The 20832-nt window shown below is 38.4% G+C and overlaps 1 protein-coding gene across 8 annotated transcripts in view; it reads right to left on the minus strand.

Moving 5' to 3' along the window:
• da (transcription factor daughterless) overlaps nucleotides 1-20832 on the minus strand; it is a 124049-nt gene that overhangs the window by 53856 nt on the left and 49361 nt on the right. The window lies entirely within an intron of this gene.

Here is a 20832-nt window from a genome sequence, read left to right on the forward strand (position 1 = left end):
TCTATTGGATAAAGTTTTCAGGGTCGTTTCGTTCTATTCATAGTAATTACTAATTAATTTCAGAAAATGTCAACCATTCAAATGTAAAATTAGAGATGTAAAGGCGACTCTACATTTATGTAAAGATGGTTATTTTATGTCACCTGATTTTATTTGAATAGCTTTTATAAACTCTAAGACGTATTTAAATGTAAAATTAGAGGTGTAAAATCAACTCTACGTTTTTTACGCTGTCACCTGATTTTATTTGAATAGATTTTAGGTTTGGCAATTTTCTGAATTAAAACGTAAAATTGGTGTGGTGAAGTCGACGAATTTTTTTTATTTGAACGATGTCATAGATAGATGGAAACGTGCTTAAATGCTAAGAACAAATCACAGGGACCGGGGAATGTTTTTATTGTTTTTTTAAAAGAATATGAAGCCATGTTAAATGACTAACATTCCCCTTTCCTCTCCACCTAAGCGTCAGGCTTGTGCTAGGAGTAGGTACGACAATAGTGCAACGGGCGGGGTTTGAACCGTCGACCTTTCGGTTTTCAGTCCACTCCTTTACCGGTTGAGATATTGATGCCCAGAATCTCATAACACAGATGCTGTCGAGCGAAGAAGCGTAGCAACGATACGCCCAAATGCTAACCAGAAAGAAAGAGCGTGAAAAAGAGGAAAAGACAGTGAAAGTGAAAGAACTAGAAGGTCATCACGAAGTAATGCTTTGCAGTTCCCTGCTGACCTGGAAGACAAGGGGGCATTATTTTGATCCTGGAATTTTGGTCGTTCACGTGCAGCCAGTGGGCAGAAGTGGGGAGCAATTTTTCCCTCTGAAAAAATTTATTGAGGCAGAACCATCGCAACTTTTTCCACCCGCGGTATAGCACAAAAATTGCAGTTTTTCTAAGATTGCCTACTACCTAAACTAAAGCTATATACTTAGTAGGTAACTAGATACCTACTCGTATCAGATAACATCATTATATTATCCTAGGAAAATTCATCAAAAGTTTAAAAAAAATAACGGTATCCGTATCTGTTAATTATTTCATCACATCTGATAGGTAATTATCGGACGTATTGTACGAGGAATTCGCGATTACCTTCCCCACAAAGCAAAGGGGCGATTAATCTAAGAAATTATCAGTTTTATCAACGAATATAATATTTTTCTACGTCACATAATTAAACAGAGTTGCTGTATTACGAGGTATTTTTTTTTTAAAATTACGATTTATAATATTATATGAGCCACCTATTCGTGTTGTGTCACCAAAGATCACAAACGAACTATGATTCCGAATTGAACTTCGAATGTTTTTTGAAAATATTTTCGAATTTAATTTCAAATGTTTTAAAAAGATGTTTGTGATTGGTTGGTGCCTCAAAATGGTTAACGGTCACTGAGATTTTAGCTCTGTCATTTATATGGGATTACGTAACAGAGAGGGGGCTATACTACCTTTTTTTCGTGGATAGAGTTTAGTAGATTCACTCTAGTCTTGAAAGTACTCAAGTTATACCTACTAACATTGTATGAAGCTTAACAAAAAAATCGTGACTTGACACGAACACTTGTGCTGTTTGGGCACGTCAAGGAGTCGAGATATTAGATGGTGCCTAAACATTTTTGGTGCCGAAATCACAAAGAAATTAGATGGTGTCTAAACATTTTTGGTGCCGAAATTACAAGGAAATTAGGTGGAGTCTAAACATTTTTGGTGCCGAAATCACAAAGAAATTAGATGGTGTCTAAACATTTTTGGTGCCGAAATCACAAAGGGTGGTGTCTAAACATTTTAGGTGCCGAAATTACAAGGAAATTAGGTGGAGTCTAAACATTTTTGGTGCCGAAATCACAAAGAAATTAAATGGTGTCTAACATTTTTGGTGCCGAAACAAGGAAATTAGGTGGCGTGAGGCGTCCGGAACAAAGAAATTAGATGGTGTCTAAACATTTTTGGTGCCGAAACAAGGAAATTAGATGGTGTCTAAACATTTTTGGTGCTGAAATCCCAAAGAAATGCTGAGGCTCAGGTTGAAGCGCGCTTGCCTAGAACACCCAAGTAAAAGGTTTTGTTTGCCTAGATGACGCTTAATCACTTATCTAGGAGGTGCTCACGTTACACTAACATTCTATGAAGCATATGAAGCATAACAAAAAGTACGTGCCTCGCCACTCGCACTTGTGCTGTTTAGGGCACGTCAAGGATTCGACGTATCATATTAGGCAGAGTTGCGAAATTAATGCAGCGTGACGCGCTAATGAGTGTTCATAGCTTTATTAATTACTTCAAATATTTTTATTACCTGAACCCAAAAACTTTTCAGTTTGTTCTTTTTAGGGTTCCGTACCTCAAAAGGAAAAACGGAACCCTTATAGGATTACTTTGTTGTCTGTCTGTCCGTCTGTATGTCAAGAAACCTACAGGGTACTTCCCGTTGACCTAGAATCATGAAATTTGGCAGGTAGGTAGGATCTTATAGCTGACATTTGGGGAAAAATCTGAAAACCGGGAATTTGTGGTTACATCACACAAAAAAAAATTAAATTGTGGTCATGAAATAATAACTAGTATTTTTTTTTAATTTTCTTAGTAAGATTACTATATCAAGTGGGGTATCATATGAAAGGTCTTCACCTGTGCATTCTAAAACAGATTTTTATTTGTTTTTATGCATCATAGTTTTTGAATTATCGTGCAAAATGTCGTAATAATACGACTGTAGTACGGAACCCTCGTGGCGCGAGCCTGACTCGCACTTGACCGGTTCTTTTGGGCAGTCGTCCCAAAAAAGGAGTGTAATGTTTTCGGATTCATGTGTATTAGTACGCGCGATGCGCGATGCGTACCTACCTATAGATGCGACGCATAATGATATTGATTACATACGTCACCTAAATAAGTTATATGTAAAATGTCAAGTATTGTTGTTGGGTCCTGAAAAAAAAACCGGCCAAGTGCGAGTCAGGCTCGCGCAATGAGGGTTCCGTACTACAGTCGTATTTTTTCGACATTTTGCACGATAATTCAAAAACTATGATGCATAAAAATAAATAAAAATCTGTTTTAGAATGTACAAAAGAAGACCTTTCATATGACACCCGACTTGATATAGTTAACTTACTTCGAAAATTGAAAATACTAATTATTAGTTTACCTTACCTTAAATTCGCGGTTTTCACATTTTTCCCCTTAAGTCTGCTATAAGGCCTGCCAAATTTAATGATTCTAGGTCAAAGCGAAGTACCCTGTAGGTTTCTTGACAGACCGACAGACAGACAGACAGACAACAAAGTGATCCTATAAGGGTTCCGTTTTTCCTTTTGAGGTACGGAACCCTAAAAATAGCAAGCTATTCTTGTATAACTAACTGACTGCCGCTGACATGTGAAACGAAGAGCGGACAGGAGAGCCGTTATGCAATAAAACTATTACAATAGAATAGAATTGAAGCGACATTCCGCGTTGGATAACATCCAATCTTGGAATTTATTAATATCTCGGACAATATCTTTTAATATAAGATAATAACTCTAAATGTTATTTATGTTCATGTTGACTTTTATAAGGCCTTTTAATTGACAAAGTCCACTGTTTCTATCTAAATATATACGAGGGAAAGCTGACTGACTGACTGATCTATCAACGCACAGTTCAAACTACCGGACGTATTGGGCTGAAATTTCGCATGCAGATAGCTGCTAAGAAATGATTTTAGAAAATTCAAATGCGTGCCCGGGACCTTTTACGAATTTAGGTATCGACTTCACGAACTTTGTAGATACATTTATTTTAAAATGGCCCACTAAGATTAAATGATAATTTTGGTCAAGATAAAAAACCAGCCTAAATTCACATACTAACCATATTATTATCTTTATTAAATACCTACTAAACATTTCATTACTTTGAACTTTGATTAACTTTCTAGAAAATTATATCAATCCGTCATTTTTATCAAGCAAAAGTGAAATATTTCAGATATTAGTTTCTTATTTTAAAATAAGATTAATTTTATATACTTAATTATTATTTATTTAATCAATTTGTAATTAGCAAAATAATTTGAAGCAAAAGATGTAGGTCGCACTGTTTAATTTAACTGAAAAAAATAATGAAAAAAATAACATTTTGGAGGCAATCTTGGGGGTTGACACAAAGGTTGGGAACCTATGATAAACCCTTCTTGCTCTGAGAGGAGACCCGTGCTCTGTAGTGAGCCGGCGATGGGTTGATCATGATTATGATGATAGTGAAATACCCAATTAGGCTAAGTTTTATAATAATCCCAGATCGTAACAATTTACTTTATCAAACGTAAATATACCGCGACGTTGCCGTTGTCCCCCCTGCCGTGCGAGCGAGACGGCGCTATCGCTACAAAAGAGATAGACATACACAGGGAGTGGAGCTTACGCTTTACAAATTCAGCACCCTACGGAATTAAAGTTTAGGAGCATTTTGAACTTTATGTACTACACAATAGAGTGTAAAGTTGTCTGTTAATGGAAAATGAATGTTTTCATATAATTTTCAAGGGCAGCCGAGAGCGATAGTGGGGGAGGTTAGGAAATTCATTCAACGGTTTTTTGGAAAAGTTTAGGAAAACTTTCAGATTAAAAACTTTATAGCTTGACCGACTTTGGAGAACCGAATTTGGTCTTTCCTTTTTTTGGGGTTTCGTACCTCAAAAGGAAAAACGGAACCCTTATAGGATCACTTTGTTGTCTATCTGTCAAGAAACCTACAGGGTACTTCCCGTTGACCTAGAATCATGAAATTTGGCAGGTAGGTAGATCTTATAGCTGACATTTGGGGAAAAATCTGAAATCCGTGAATTTAGGGTTAGATCACACAAAAAAAATTGTAGTCATGAACTAAAAATTTGTATTTTCAACTTTCGAAGTAAGATAACTAGATTAAGTGGGGTATCATATGAAAGGTCTTCACCTGTGCATTCTATAACAGATTTTTATTTATTTTTATGCATCATAGTTTTTGAATTATTGTGCAAAATGGCGAAAAAATACGATTGTAGTACGGAACCCTCGGTGCGCGGGTCCGACTCGCACTTGGCCGGTTTTTTAATTTTTAATCACGACTTGTATCACTGTGAAATATCGGTCAAGCGCAATCTGAAATGCGCCCCCAATCTAGGGTGTTTCAACATTTACACCCCAATAACACATAAAACGCGATGCATACTTTACTAGTGGACTAAGAGCCAGCACGTGCCAAACCTTCGGCATTTTATAAAAGTTGAAAGTTTCTCTACGTATTGTCCCCAATCCCCACCCCAACACAGGGAGGAACGATCAGCGACTATGAAATTTGCTTTGGGGGTTAACAGGTAATAAAGGTTTAAAAAAAACCGGCCAAGTGCGAGTCAGGCTCGCGCAATGAGGGTTCCGTACTACAGTCGTATTTTTTCGACATTTTGCACGATAATTAAAAAACTATGATGCATATAAATAAATAAAAATCTGTTTTAAAATGTAGACGAAGACCTTTCATATGATACCCACTTGATATAGTTATATTACTTTTTAGTTCGTGACCACAATTTTTTTTGTGTGATCTTACCCTAAATTCACGGATTTCAGATTTTTCCCCAAATGTCAGCTATAAGATCTACCTACCTGCCAAATTTCATGATTCTAGGTCAACGGGAATTACCCTGTAGGTTTCTTGACAGGCAGACAGACAACAAAGTGATCCTATAAGGGTTCCGTTTTTCGTTTTGAGGTACCCTAAAAACATACGTCAATACGTATATAGTCTAATTTTTTTATATTTTCTTCGAAATAGTATTAGGGATCACGTCATGCGTTGCAACTTGCAAGACACTTGTGCTGAAATCTATAGAACTTACTTTGACTTTCCTCAGACTTCAGTTTCAGGCAAAATGAGACGTATTTGTGCCACAAATATAACGCTGTCTCGTTTTTAACCGACTTCAAAAAAAGGAGGAGGTTCTCAATTCGTCGGAATCTTTTTTTTTTAATTGTGTCTTAAGGTCTGAAGAAAAGTCAAAGTGCGCTCTATGGATAACTCAGTTATATCTGTCTCGTTTTAACTCAATCTTAAGTCTGAGCAAAGTCAAAGTGCGCTCTACAGATCTCATACCTTAGTGCCGCCGTAACCCTACTCAGAGTCGCTAATCGTTACTTAAGATTGGGTTAAAACGAGACAGATTTATGTGAGAAATGCTCTGTCTCGTTTTAACTAAACTTAAGTAACGATTAAGCGTCTCCGAGTACGGCTGTAAGGGTGTCTGGCAGGAGGTTGCCACGATTCTACGAATAACGAAGATCTGGCACGCACTGGCTCTCTCTCTCTGTAGTGGTAGATAATAGGTAACTAGTCGATAGCATTTAATTGCATTCTGCATTATTAACTCGGCGATCAACTCTTGGGTACACAACTACATAGCATGACGTGGAATATTGGATTTTATTCATTAACAACTCTATATGCTATACAAAGAAGTAGAACTGACCGGCTGACTGACATTTTTAGGGTTCCGTACCTCAAATGGAGAAAAGGAAACTTATAGGATCACTTCGTTGTCGGTCTGTCAAGAAACCTACATGGTACTTCCCGTTGACCTAGAATCACGAAATTGGCAGGTAGGTAGGTCTTATAGCAGACGAAAACCGTGAATTTGTGGTTACATCACAAAAAAAATTAAAATGTGTTCATGAATAAATAATTAGTGTTTTCAACTTTCAAACTATATCAAGAGGGGTATCATATGAAAGAGCTTTACCTGTGCATTCTACAATAGATCTTTATTTATTTTTATGCATCACAGAAATTGATTTATCGTGCACTAGCTTATGCTCGCGACTTCGTCCGCGTGGACTACACAAATTTCAAACCCCTATTTCACCCCCTTAGGGATTGAATTTTCAAAAATCCTTTCTTAGCGGATGCCTATTGCCTACGTCATAATAGCTATCTGCATGCCAAATTTCAGCCCGATCCGTCCAGTAGTTTAAGCTGTGCGTTGATAGATCAGTCAGTCAGTCAGTCAGTCAGTCATTCAGTCAGTCACCTTTTCCTTTTATATATTTAGATAATGTCGAAAAAAAGTACGGCACCCTCGATGCGCGAGTCTGACTTGCACTTGGCCGGTTTTTTTTAATTTGAAAAGAGGGACTGTTGAGTTTCTTGCCGGCTCTACTCAGGAGAATCTACAGACACTAGTTATCCTACATATTTTTTTTTTTAAATATTTACTCGCCGAAGTTAAAAAGATGGCGGTGTTTCATCCCCAAGCCTTATCAATGTATCCAATAAAAACCGACTTCGATACACAAACACTAAAAATTGAAAAATAATTTAATTTATTACCGAATATATTATGTATACAAGAGTTAATATAGTTCCATAATAATACTTTTTGGTGCCGGTGCCAATTCAATTAGCTTTAGCTGCGCGAATCGTCTTCATATTTTTATGGGACTCCACAATGGCACCTCATTGGCACCGACCCCAAAAAATATTAATATGGAACTATATTAACTCTTGTATACATAATATATTCGGTAATAAATAAAATTATTTTTCAATTTTTAGTGTTTGTGTATCGAAGTCGGTTTTTATTTTTTTTGTAAAAATTTTTTATTTCACAATTTTTAGTGGCCCCATGAAATTATGCTATGACTAGTTAAAAGTCTACTGTTTACTAAGCTATTACACTGATCGCGAGCAATTTACTCTTATCCGTTGAGGAGTTCCAGTATCTATCTTCGAAGATGTTCATCAGATCTTCACCAAATTTAGATGGGACCAACTTTAAAGTATACCCTTTCAAACAAAAAAAGAATTTTCAAAATCGGTACAGGCGTCTTCGAGTAATCGGGGAACATACATAAAAAAAAAAAAAAAAAAGATTCCGACGAATTGAGAACCTCCTCCTTTTTTTGAAGTCGGTTAAAAAAGCCTCTCACTTAGCACCGTCCATCGAACTCGTACGATAAACACACGAGGAAAATCATTCCTCGCCACCTGCGTACATCTACGATACCTACTCGCCTACCTGAGTAGGTAATAATAATAATACCTGCGCACGCGCCGCCCCGACAGATGTTGCGCTTCGGCGGACCTCGGCCGAGCTCGGGCACGCTTCGGCTATGCTCGTGAAAGCTTCCAAACTTAAATGGCGTTTTTTTAGGGTTCCATACCTCAAAAAGGAAAAACGGAACCCTTATAGAATCACTTTGTTGTCTGTCTGTCAAGACACCTTAACAGGGTACTTCCCGTTGACCTAGAATCATGAAATTTGGCAGGTAGGTAGTTAGGTCTTATAGCAGACATTCGGAGAAAACTCTGAAAACCGTGAATTAGTGGTTACATCTTACAAAAGAAAATTGTGGTCATGAAGTATGAATTTTAGAAGTAAGATAACTATATCAAGTGGGGTATCATATGAAAGGTCTTCACCTGTACATTCTAAAACAGATTTTAATTTATTTATATGCATCATACTTTTTGAATTATCCTGCAAAATGTCGAAAAAATACGACTGTAGTACAGAACCCTTCGTGTGCGACTCCGACTGGCACTTGGGCGATTTTTTTAAACATATTGTGACCTTTTCTCGAGAGACGTAAATAGTTTTAAACAAGAATAGTGAAATAATTTATTTAGATTTGAATCCATACTTATATTATTACTAGCTATTGCCCGCGACTTCGTCCGCCTCGCCTCGACCACACACATTTCAAAACACTATTTTACCCCCTTTTGGGATTTAATTTTTAAAAATCATTTCTTAGCGGATGTCTACATCAAAATAGCTATCTGCATGACAAATTTCAGCCCGATCCGTCCAGTAGTTAGAGCTATGCGTTGATAGATCAGTCAGTCAGACGTCAGTCAGTCACCTTTTCCTATTATACATAATATAACTAGCTAATTCGGACGACTTCGTCCGCGTGGACTACCTAAATTTCAAACACCCATTTCATTTCCTTAGGGGTTGTATTTTCAAATCCCAAAGCAGATGTCTACCTACACCATAATAGCTATCTGCATGCCTAAGGAGATTGCCCATTTTCTTAGGAGCTTTGGGCCCCCCCGTAATATAATTGTTATGTCACCATGGTTTTAATTTTATTTTGTAGACAAATAATTAACTCTTTATATTCTGCAAACGATTTCTATTTATTCACCCTGGTTATAAAGAAATCTTATTTTTTATATTGCTGATATTGAGGTTATATTTAATTAATACTTCTTCAAAATAAATGCATGTTTACGATTCTAACTGTAATTGTGGATATTTTCAATAATAGAGTGTAAAAAAGTCGTTATAAAACATAATCGTAAAAAAATAACACATTTAAAAAAACTTCATTTAAGCTTTGATACGACGCCACAAAAGAGGGCCCGTTCACGGGCGATCTCCTTTCAGCTAGTTTGAGCAGTGCGTTGATAGATCAGTCAGTCAGTCATGTTTTCCTTTTATGCATATACCTATATATAGATATCTAGCTCATTCCCGCGACGTCGTCCGCGTGGACTACCCAGAATTACCTATTTTACCCCACTAGGGGTTGCATTTTCAAATCCCTTAGGAGCTGTCTACCTACACCATAATAGCTATCCATGCCATGCATATAGCATGCCAAATTTCAGCCCGAGCCGCCCAGTTGTTTGGGCTGTGCCCTGGATAGATCAGTCAGTCAGTCAGTTACTTATTGAAAATCTTTTAAAGAGAAATGGTCAATGGTCAAAGTAAAAAATACCCCTAGCTAGTGACACATAGCAGTGGGTGTTTACTGTTTAGTGGATGGGCCCACGGGGTCCGCGCTCGCCGTGCAAACAGAACTCCGGCGCAGGCGCAGCGAGCGAGGGGTAGATAACTCGGCGGTCGGCGGTCGGCACCCCGTCGCGTCGCCGCGCACCTGCGCAAATCTACATACCTACTCTGCACAGAGCAGAAACGAAGAGGAGTTGGCCTAAGCAACTGTGCACTGTGATTTTCAACTAGGTCCTGACGTCATCACTGTGGGCGGGGCCTTAGTTAGTATGCTGTCTGCGTTCGTCAGGTTCACATATATTGAGACTCGTATTATCGGTGTGTTTTCGCGTTTTTAAGAACAAAAGGATGAAGTGTTGTGTTTTATCGTGTCAAAGTTATTCAGACAGACGTTCTGATGCTATGAATGGTATCACATTTCATTTGTAAGTAATTTTATACGTAATTTCTACACTTATTGACATCTAGTGTGAGATAGCTGAACTATGTAGTGACATCAATATATCGATGTTAGGTCGCTAAGCGAGTAGTTTTGCTACTAACCCGCAGATGGAAAATTGAGAAGTGGGCGGCGTTCCACAACCCCTCACCCCGCAAAATGTCACTCGATATTTCATAGGGAAATCTTAATACAACATCTCCTCTTTGTTTCTGCTCTATGCCTACTCTGTGTCCGACCGGTCAAGTGCGCACGAGGTTACCTAGCCTATATGGAAAGTAAAGTCAAAGTCAAAGTCAAATAATTTATTCAAAATAGGTAGCTCGGAGTCACTCAGCGGGCGATGGAGAGAGCTTGGAGTTTCTCTACGTGATCAAATCTTGTGCTAGGAGTAGGTACGACAATAGTGCAACGGGTGGGGTTTGAACCGCCGACCATTCGGATTTCAATCCGCTCCTTTAAGTTCAGTTCAGTGCTTTCTTCATACAACGTAGGAGGGAAATTACAACAATATTAGATATTGTACGCACAAAACTAAGAATTATATCGATTTATCTCGTCATTATCTAGGTTTATTGATATATAAAATATTGAAAAAAATATTGATTTGAAAGTTACGTGGCTCAAAAGATTCCTATTTTAACACTAAATTAATGACAACTTTGGGCGTAAATAAATAAGATTAGGGATATGAAAACTCTAAAACAATTTATCATTAGACGTAGTTTATTTATTCATTAGTTGAAATAATTTTGCTTTGCAAACATAAATTTAACAGTTTTTTCTCAAAAATACTTTTCCTAAACCCTTTTCGCGCGCTTGATTTCGGTGAAAATCATCGTGCCTCTCATCTTTCTCATATAATGTCAAGTGAAAAGCAAACATGTTACCCACGTGCGCTGCCAATTTAGGTCGAGCGTCCTGCGTCACCTTAACCGTTGGAGCTATTGAGGCTCAAACCAAGCTCAACTTTGGCAAACCATAGTTGACGAGCGTGGAAGACTATGGCCTAAACCCTTCTCATTCTGAGAGGAAACCCGTAGTAGGCCGGCGATGGGTTGACCATGACGGTCATGAATCTTCTAAATATATAAAATGAAAAGGTGACTGACTAAATTTACGCACAGCTCAAAATACTGAAATTTGGCATGCAGATAGCTATTATGACGTAGGCATCCACTAAGAAAGGATTTTGAAAATTTAACCCCTTGTTTGGTTTGACATTTGTGTAGTCCACGCGGATGAAGTCGCGAGCATAAGCTAGTTATATGCATGTGCGTACTTGTAGATTAAGTGTAAGTAGTAATCAAAAAGCAAGCAAACCAAAAAAAAAATTAATCGCACGATAAACCCTTTGTTGAATCACACACAACCACAGATTCAGTAAAGCCGAAGGTTATTCATATTAAAATGTACGGACGGACAAAGCATTTCATAAGGAGGATTAACGAAACTGCCATACAGAACTAAACTCTAACATATAAGAAATAAAGTTGAAAGTTGCAGGTAATTGTAAATTTTTGATACGGGCAAACGTACGCATTAACCCTTTATACTGACGTATCTAGAGTACTGGAGGCAAAAGGATGTAAGTCGTTTTTTGTTTGTTATAAAATAGTGTCGGTACGATTATTATGTGATGACGAAATAAAGGGGCCCGTAGTGGCGTTTAATTATTACAGAACTTTGATAAAAACGGTGTAGGAGTACTAGAGTGACCGACATAGCTCAACGAATCAGCCAGCTGAAGTGGCAGTGGGCAGGCCACGTCTGCTGCAGAACCGATGGCCGATGGGGCAGACGTGTTCTGGAGTGGAGACCGCGTATCGGCAAGCGCAGTGTGGGACGACCTCCAACCCGCTGGACTGACGACCTTAAGAAGATAGCCGGAAGTGGGTGGATGAGGAAGGCAGAGGATCGTGTGTGGTGGCGCGCTCTAGGGAAGACCTATATCCAGCAGTTAGTGTCGGTACGATTACTATGTGATGACGAAAGTAGTAGAGTTCAATTAATTTATTTCAGACTAGCTGACCCGCCCCGGCTTCGCTCGGGTGGCATTTAGAAAATCGGCGTGGTTGTAGAATTTTCAAAAATCCTGAAATAAGTACCTACGTATTTTTTCTTTTGTAACCGAAAACCCAAATATAAATTTTCATGAAAATACCTTGAAAAATAACGGACTTTCATCCCTTATTTAACCCTCTTGCCAGTAGAAGACCCAGCTAAAAACAACATAAAATCGAAAACTGATATCTAATCATCATCAAAATCAAAACCGGTCCATATTGTCAAGAATAACACTTAACTAGTTACGCAAACATTACAATTACGATCAAAATCAACGTAACTTAATCCCACGGAACCCTCTCGTATTGAAGCTAAACACTTGACCATGCCTCCCTAACCTACTCCCTACATAAGCATATAAGGGTGGTCGCACACCAAACAGCACGCGCCCGTACGTGCTGAATTTGTCTCTAAATTAGAATGTCATCTTTATAGAAAGACTAGCTTACTCCCGCGACTTCGTCCGCGTGGACTACACAAATTTCAAACCCCTATTTCACCCCTTTAGGGTTTGAATTTTCAAAAATCCTTTTATAGCGGATGCCTACGTCATAATAGTTGACTGCATGCCAAATTACAGCCCGATCTGTCCTGTAGTTTGAGCTGTGCGTTGATAGATCATTCAGTCAGTCAGTCGGTCAGTCAATTTTCCTTTTATATATTTTATTTTATTTTATTAGGAGAACCAACAGCTTACATTTATCTATTATAATCTTAAAATCAAGTAACTACAAGCTAATAAAAGGTTTTCACAATTAGTATATTTAGATTAATAACACGAAGCTTCGTCAGGGCATTGCAGAGTATTCCTAAAACCCAGTTGTATTTTATGGAAGATGTGTAGTCCACGCGGAGTGCGGACGAAGTAGCGAGCATAAGCTAGTCTATATTATGAAAGGGACCTCTGTGCAAAATTTCAGTTTTCTAAGTCCAAGCGTTTGGGGCTTGGGCTGGGTGTTGTTGATGGTATATTTTAATTTCATTTCAGCGCGTTCGACGCCTTCGGTGTGCGACCACCCTAACACTCCAATCCGCTCCCAATAATGATTTTTATCCCATCAAAATGACAAGTTGAACGACCGGAGCGTTAAAAAAGGCTAAAGCATTGAGGGGGGCCTTTTGTAAGGTCCTCCTTTGAGTCCCCTCGAACAAGGGGCCCTGGTATGTAATTGCATGAAGTTATAAAGTGCGCGGGAGCACGCGACTCGACGGGTCGTAAAAAACTGGGCCTTTTTGGTTTATACCCCCTTTGATTATGGTATTCAGGTGAGCAGTACGTACACTTGTAAATACTTATAGCCGGCTGCTTTCCACCAGAGATGTGCTATGCTATGTTGCTATATAGATGCGTTTGATATCCACCAATCATATTCATTCAGAGCCTCAATAGCTCAATCGGTATAGGAGTGGACTGAAAACCGAAAGGTCGACGGTTCAAACCCTACCAGTTGCACTATTGTCGTACCTACTCCTAGCACAAGCCTGACGCTTAATTGGAGAGGAAAGGGGAATATTAGTTAACATGGCTAATATTCTTTAAAAAAAAAACATATTCATTGGTGCACATGGCTAGGGTCTGGAATACTCTTCCTAGATCAGTGTTTCCTGTCAATTATAATCTAAAGTATCTTTAAAACAAGAGTGAATAGGCACCTTCTAGGCAAACGCGTCCCATCTTAGCCAACATCATCACTTCCCATCAGGTGGTCAAGCGTGCGCCTATAATGAATAAAAAAAAACATAGCTTAGCCCTGGTGGAAACGGATTCAACTAAGATATGTTTTTTATATTTATGGAAGGATTATTAAAAGGACGGAACGTGTATTTTACATTTAAAGACTAAATTTTAGTGCACGCTACAAATTTAAACAATAGGCTCGCGCCTGGTAGCTAAAAGTCACGACGTTTGACAGCTCTAAATTTAATTTAAAACTGTCAAACTGTGTCTGTCCTTTTCATATTAGTATGCGAATACTCTAAAATTTAGTTGTGCTCAGAATCAATGGGGCCGATTCTCTAGTACACAATCTCTAAACTAAACTAAATTAACAGGTCTAAATCTAGTGCTTTCCTTTCCCGCAAGCAACATTATAAAAGGGATAGCAATAGATTTAGACGTGATATTTTAGTTTAGTTAAGAAATTGTGTACAAAGGAATTAGCCACAGTAACTTTGTATAAAAGTGATTCTTACCGTTTTACTTATTCTGTAGTAGAGTACGGAACCCTCGGTGCGCGAGTTCGACTCGTACTTGGCCGTTTTTTCCGGTAACCCTCCACCTCCCATGGCCCCACCAACCTCTCGGTTATATGGGCCGAATCGCGGGAGGGCGCCCGTTCGGTACTTGCTCTCGGCATTTTTTCCGGTAAACGAGCGTTTTCAATCTTTGAGCTTCACATAAACACCAGTAGGTATTTATATGGGAAACTCCAAGTGAATCCGCCATCACTCGCGCCATAGACCGCTTACCGAGAACTGGCTCGGCGCGCACCTGCCGCACGGTCCGCGCTTCGATTCCCGGCGCGCCTCCGTATTACCATAAACAACGTGTGTACAAAAACTAGTCCGTTTCGAAACTACTAATGGGTACCTACCTGCATATCTACGAGAACAATTTTTTTTTTTTTTTAATTTTATTTATTTATTATCCAATCAAAATACAAATCAAAAGCTTAAACAAGAAACACTGAAAAAACCACAGAGGTTTGTCCTCAGTGCCTATAGCTGCAACGATTAGGTGCCTATTAACTAATTACTTAAAGAATTAATCTACAGTAGGTACCTATTGAACGCGAAGAATCAAGTAAGTATGTAACACAATATAATCGTGAGTAGGTTTTTAATAAACCTAATTTATAGGTTTATTAGGTGGCTAATCCTTAGCACTAATGAAAATGAATTTTTTTTTTTTTTTTTTTTGAAAATTTTATATAAATAATTATATAATCTACATAGACACAAAAGACTCAGCCATCTAACTTTGCTAAAAAATATTCTTTTAATTTATACTTAATGTTTTTAATATCTGTTTTTTTAATCAGCGTTGGAGGTAGTTCATTCAATACCTATAGCTCTACAAAGTCTAGGCTTTACACTCAGCGGCCTCCTTCTTGAAGATAGAGCGGCGCTGATCTACGCCCTGATCCGTCCATCCAGCAGTCCCGGGTGCTGTTACCGGCGGGGTGATCACGTAAAACGTTGCAGTAGCGACAGCAACGCGACAGCAGTAGCACTTACTTAAGTGCATATATATCTACGGAGACAAACATATAATCTACAAAGTCTAGGCTTTACAATAATTGGGAATAGAAATTTTAAATCCCCAAATCGCTCCTGCTGTGAATCGAACCCGGGACCTCGCGCTGACCACAGCACTGACCAATGCGCCAGGTAGGTCATCCGCATTGTTTAAGGGTTTCCGTACCTCAAAAGGAAAACGCAACCCTTCTAGGATAACTTTGTTGTCTGTTTGTCTGTCTGTCAAGAAACCTACAGAGTACTTCCCGTTGTCCTAGAATCATGGGCAGGTAGGTAGATCTTATAGCAGACATTCGGGGAAACATCTGAAAACTGTGAATTTGTGGTTACATCACACAAAAAAAAATTGTGGTCATGAATTAATAATTAGTATTTTCAATTTTCGAAGTAAGATAACTATATCAAGTGGGGTATCATTTGAAAGGGCTGCACCTGAGCATTCTAAAACAGAATTTTATTTATTTTTAACCGACTTCAAAAAAAGGAGGAGGTTCTCAATTCGTCGAAATATGTATGTTCCCCGATTACTCGAAGACGCCTGGACCGATTTTGAAAATTATTTTTTTGTTTGAAAGGGTATACTTCAAAGTTGGTCCCATTTAAATTTGGTGAAGATCTGATGAACATCTTCGAAGATAGATAATGGAACTCCTCAACGGATAAGAGTAAATTGCTCGCGATCAGTGTAATAGCTTAGTAAACAGTAGATTTTTAACCAGGCATAGCATAATACCATGGGGCCACTAAAAATTGTGAAATAAAATTTTTTTACAAAAAAAAAATCGACTTCGTATTAGCTGAAGCTAATTGGCACCGGCACCAAAAAATATTATTATGGAACTATATCAACTCTTGTATACATAATATATTCGGTAATAAATTCAATTATTTTTCAATTATTAGTGTTTGTGTATCGAAGTCGGTTTTTATTTTTTTTGTAAAAAAATTTTGTATGCATCATAGTTTTTGAATTATCGTGCAAAATGTCGAAAAAATACGACTGTAGTACAAAAGCCTCATCATGCGAGCCTGACTCGCACTTGGCCGGTTTTTTCGGGATAAACTCACGAACCTTAGGGGAATTGCGACCATCGCATGCTTGCGTCAGATAGAACGAGAATACGCGATCATAGCTCGAATGCCATTAGGACACCTAGTCCAGATCTGCCCCCCGATTGTGTAACAAAAACGTATTCATCGTTATCGTAATCGTCAACAAATTCTGCCCTTTGATTGGCTGTGCAAAAATGTAAACAGCGAATCAACCAATCAAAGGGCAGAATTTTTCGACGATTACGATAACGATGAATACGTTTTTCGTACACAATCGGGGGGCAGTATTTTATTTATTTTATTTTATTTTTATTTTTAATGTACCAAAATTCTAGTTACAAAGTAATAATAAATTAAGTTACATTGGAAATGCAGAGCATCTCTAAACAGAGATTTCTTCCAGCTTCCCATTCAAGGTTGTGAGTAAGGCGTATCAAGAAGTGGAATAGGTCTACGGTACTAGAATCTAATAAACTACATAAATATCTTATAATAAATACCCAAATCAACTTATATACAATAATAATACTTATAATAAATAATATATGATCAGTATGTATGATCGCGCGTTCGTACGAGTAAAACTCGCGCGAACTTGCGATGATCGCGTAATCGCGTTGTATTAGGACAACGCCTTATACCTAGCGTTGTTCACACGACCGGTTGGCCGACAGGTCCATGGGGTCGCACAAAGTCGCCACCTGGCCGAAAATTTGCATACGTCGCGTGGCGTTACTGATGGTTCACGATCCAGGTGTTGTTTATTCAGTCGAGTTTGACGTGAGTTTGTAAAGCTGTCTACAATAAAATGGACCCGAGAGGGCCAGACCTTCGTTATTTATAAAAGCTTAAAGTTTGATGCGCATTGTCCCCAACACGAGTAGAAATGTTTAGTTACTACTAGCTTATGCTCGCAACTTCGTCCGCGTGGACTACATAACTTTCAAACCCCTATTTCACCCCCTTAGGGGTTGAATTTTCAAAAATCCTTTCTTAGTGGATGCCTACGTCATAATTGCTATCTGCATGCCAAATTTCAGCCCGATCCATGCAATAGTTTGAGCTATGCGTTGATAGATCAGTCAGTCAGTCAGTCACCTTTTCCTTTTATATATTTAGATGAAGTTTGGATCATCGTGGCTTTGGCAGATAACAGGTAACAAAGGTGTATAAAAAAATGTATTTTATTTTTATTTTCTTTGGAATAGTATTAGAAATCATGTCATGCATTGCCAGATACTCAGTATCGTGGCAACCTCTGCCAGGCCCCCTTAAACTCAAACAATTTAGTACCTGGCAAGAGGTTGCCAAGATACTGTGTGTCTGGCAGTGCATAACTTGTTTCCGTGGATAGAGTAGTACGGAAAACAGGCTCGTGGGGTGGTCAAGGCTGCGCTTTCCAGTGCGAGATCGCTATCCTAGCACATTGGGACCCCAACTCTATCGTGTTTTTGAACTATATGCCCTGCCCATTGTTAGGTTGGATAACTTAGAACAAAAATGCTCCAATCGAGAACAGATAGTACTAAAGTATCGGTGCCCGTCTATCAGTGATATAATATATGAAATAGATCCGTTTGTGTGTGCGGGGGGGGGGGGTTGTTTCCCCTTCCAACGCAGCGCTTTTCGGTGCGAGGTCGCTGTCCTAGTACATTGGAACCCCAAGTAATGATTTTGAGCCACTAAATTAATTGTGATATGTACCCCGTTATCTACAATATAATATGTTGGAACTCCAACGTCTACGTCGTTTTGGACTAGCCCTACCTACCCATTGTTGGGTTGGATAACTTGGAATAAGAAATAGTCCGATCGAGAACATATAGTAGTACAGTATCGGTGTCCGTCTATCAGTGATATACACTAGTGTCAGTGTAATTAGAACATTCGTATGCCGTCGGTCGCCGGTATAGTATCAAGTTACGCGACGCATACATTAACTTATTTCGCCTCTAAAATATGCGGACAGATGGAAACTGTCTTGTCCGTTTTGTATATAATTATTATAGGGCCCCAAAATCATTTGATAGTCGATGACTTGATCTTTAGAGGTGCGGTTTTGATTAGAAATTAATAGATGCCCGCGACTTAAGGCATCAGATCTGGGCGCGTTTGGAACCCTCGTAGCTTTAGTTTTAAGTTTGCGTAATTATCACCACTATATCTTAGAAATCCAACATCTGACCATCAAAAAGCGTTATTAATTACCTATTTTGAATAAATCATTTGACTTTGACTTTGACTTTGACAGAGTTATTTAACCTAAATGCTTTCAAATCGTGGATAGGCATATTCTAGACAAGCGTGCCCCAACCTAGACATCATTGCTTTTTAATAAGCGTGACTGTCGTCAAACGCAAGCAAAAAAACCTCCTTCCGCGTGGATTAAGTTTTTTAGGGTTCCGTACCTCAAAAGGAAAAACGGAACCCTTATAGCATCACTTTGTTGTCTGTCTGTCGGTCTGTCAAGAAACCTACAGGGAACTTTCCGTTGACCTAGAATTTCATATGATACCCCACTTGATATAGTTATCTTACTTTGATAATTGAAAATACTAATTATTAGTTCATGACCACAATTTAATTTTTTTTGTGTGATGTGACCGCAAATTCACGGTTTTCAGATTTTTCCCCTAAAGCCAGCTGTAAGACCCACCTACCTGCCAAATTTCATGATTCTAGGTCAACGGGAAGTACCCTGTAGATTTCTTGACAGACAGACAGACAACAAAGTGATCCTATAAGGGTTCCGTTTTTCCTTTTGAGGTACGGAACCCTAAAAATACATTAAGTATTCAAATCCACGGTGCTAAGTTATTATACATATAACTAGCTGAAGCCCGCGACTTTGTCCGCGTGGAATTAGGTTTTTCAAAATCCCGTGGGAAATCTTTGATTTTCCGAGATAAAAGTAGTTTATGTCACTCTTCAGGTCTTTAACTATACCTTATTACCTACCAATATAAAAAATCACTCAATCTGTTGCTCCGAGTGTGATTGAAGGACAAACCAACACATAAATACTTTCGACATAGTCACTTATGACTAAACCCCCAAAAGAGAAAAAACAAAATAGGTATAGGCGGAGATGTGTTTCGTCTAGGCACCCTGCTGTCTGATTATATCATCCGATAAACTAGATAGTGTAGACCGGTGCAGTACGAGCGTCATCTGCCACAATCAAATCATCTGAGGAAGCTGCGAATGGCCATCATTACAATAATCTATTCTCGACTAACGATTATTATTATCACCTATCTATGATAATATCTATAATTGAATATTCATAGACGTTCCTTAAAGGATAGGTTTTGCATCACACGATTCCGTCAATCATGATACTTTTTTCCTGCCTTTTTGAGCCTCGGATTCCCCCCCCCCCCCCCCCCCAAACAAAAAATCAAACCTCGATACCTCTAATTTTAATCGAATCGATTAAAATGTCTTGACCCCTACAAAAAACCACCTACAATCAATATTGTCGTAAGATACCAATGTTCGTGTAAACAAATTATTTGCTCGTCACCTGGACAGTGGACACGTGCTGTGCGACTCAATATTTGACTTGATAATGATAATATCGTCGTTATCAGTATCGGGTGATGAAAATTTGTTAAATTCGTAACTACGGTTCGGTATTGAGCAATGATAATTTCCGTTATTCCACCAAAAAAGGAGCGTAATGCTTTCAGGGTTCTAGTATGTAGGTATGTATGTATATATGTATGTGAGTTTCTTTATTCCACAATAACTATATTAAAAGCGATATAAATTTATTTAAAAAAGCGGCAAAGTGCGAGACAGATCCACCTACAGTCGTATCTTATCGACATTTTGCCCGATAAATCAAAAACTATAAAACATAAAAATCTGTTTTAGCATGTACAAGTAAAGGCCTTTCTTATGATACCCCCACTTGGTATATCAATCTTACTTTGAAAGTAGAAAATACTAATTATTTGTTAATGAACCCGTTTTCATTTTTTTGTGATGTAACCGCAAACTCACGGTTTTCGGATTATTTCCTTTACTTGTGCTATAAGACCTACTTACCTGCCAAATTTCATGATTCTAGGTCAACGGGAAGTACCCTATAGGTTCCTTGACAAACAGATAGACAGACAGACAGACAACAAAGTGATCCTATAAGGGTTCCGTTTTTCCTTTCGAGGTACAGAACCCTAAAAAATGACTCTGACTTCTAGTCAGGGGTGGAGTGACACTTGTCACATTTACAAGTACAAAAAAAA

Source organism: Maniola hyperantus, chromosome 27 (assembly GCF_902806685.2).
Source record: "Maniola hyperantus chromosome 27, iAphHyp1.2, whole genome shotgun sequence".
Taxonomy (NCBI): domain Eukaryota; kingdom Metazoa; phylum Arthropoda; class Insecta; order Lepidoptera; family Nymphalidae; genus Maniola; species Maniola hyperantus.